Consider the following 1,578-nt stretch of genomic DNA (forward strand, 5'->3'; position numbering starts at 1 on the left):
GCAAGCCATGTAAGGGTTTCCTGGTCGAACCAGAGCAGAACCTTCAGTAGCTGAACCCGCCCCACAGCGCGTCACTGTCTCTCCTCCTCAACCGAACTTGAGCAAAGTAGCTCCTACTGTTAGTCTGCAAGAACCAGCAGAACAGGCCTCATGTACTCCCATCATCTAAATATAACATGTTCTTTCACAAAGGCTTTATGTAATTACACTGTTTAAACAGATGATATTTATATATTATATATATTTGATGTCATGCATGTAGAAGAGTACAGGTAGTAAATAGTGACTTGTAAGCAACACAACACATTTCTGTTTCACAGTCAAACTTTATTTGAGTTGACAGATGACAATATTAATTATTCACAGCATTTGTAATCATCTCACCTGCAGTTAAGTTAACATGGTACAGGAGAAAGTCTTCAGCTCTGGTAAACTATGGTAAGCTAAGCTCCGGTGGTCTGTAGTCATGGTAACACAGAGACAGCTCCTACTGTAAATAATATACCATTACTCTGATCTTCCATACATTTATCTTTTAGCAGAAATAATGAACTGACTACTGTTTCACATCTTCTATTTTCCACCCTGATGGTCGCTGTGTTTACACACCGTCTCATAGCGGTAGCATGTAGCTAACCCGTTAGCATGTAGCTACATGCTAACGGGTTAGCTCTGTATCTCCCATCTGCTCTCAGCTGTCTGCTCTCAGCTGTCTGCTCTCCTCTGGGATGATTCTGTCGGTCATTTCTCACAGATGGATCTGTACAGACAAACGTAAAACAGAGTGTATGTTTACGGTTTACAGAGTTGATGCATAAGGTAAACACTGAGCTAACTAACAGAGCTATAAATAGCATTATTTACCTGAGAGAAACCGTCAGGAAAACCTGGAATCTGGACCGCAGATGTTCATCATTTGTCGCCGATTTCTGATCCGATTCCTCCGGTCACGTGCGCTGGGTGAAGTTTCTGGTTTATAAACTTTAAAGTGGTTTATAAACTTTATTCTAGCTCCTCTCTCTCCACTCCTCTCTCCAGAGCTTCTCCGGGAGGGAGGGGGAGAGTGTGACGCTGTGTTGTTGAGGACGTTTGATTGACAGAAAACGCTGACCAATCAGAGCAGAGTGGGAGGAGACAGGCTGTGAATCAGGGGTTTTCAGACAGAGGCTGAATTAGGCTCTGAGGCAGGCAGACTCAGGCTGCAGTATGAGAAGAATAAAGGGTTTTTTGAACATTGCAGCATGTAAAAATGTTCTAGTGCAACATTAAAATACATCTATGAACCTGGAAATGAGCATAATATGTGACCTTTAATTAGTTGTGTAACCGGTGAAAGTGGCCCAATGTTATAGGTTTATTAATGTTAAATATTTAACAGATTTCCCGCTGTGTACCTGAGTTTATAACCTCTGGTTTTGTGGACGTATAACGTGTGGGGGTGCGTGCGCGCTTGTACGCATAGCAAGTGACACTATGTAGATGAGCGCCTGAGCCTCTCTGTCATATTTCTTTCTTTCATGAAACATGATGTTAACTATACACTTAATAAAGGCTTTGTGAGGGGAAAAAATGCCCCCT

At 42.1% G+C, this 1,578-nt stretch overlaps 1 long non-coding RNA gene across 1 annotated transcript; it reads right to left on the reverse strand.

Moving 5' to 3' along the window:
* Nucleotides 1–379: 379 nt before the first annotated feature.
* LOC141773469 (uncharacterized) lies at nt 380–1,302 on the reverse strand. Its single transcript, XR_012595119.1, has 3 exons — nt 1,106–1,302; nt 865–1,032; nt 380–760 (listed from the first exon to the last, which is right to left on the reverse strand). It is a non-coding gene; the product is annotated as an uncharacterized LOC141773469 (long non-coding RNA).
* Between the last annotated feature and the right edge of the window lie 276 nt (nt 1,303–1,578).

This window comes from Sebastes fasciatus, chromosome 9 (assembly GCF_043250625.1).
Source record: "Sebastes fasciatus isolate fSebFas1 chromosome 9, fSebFas1.pri, whole genome shotgun sequence".
NCBI classification, from domain to species: Eukaryota; Metazoa; Chordata; class Actinopteri; order Perciformes; family Sebastidae; genus Sebastes; species Sebastes fasciatus.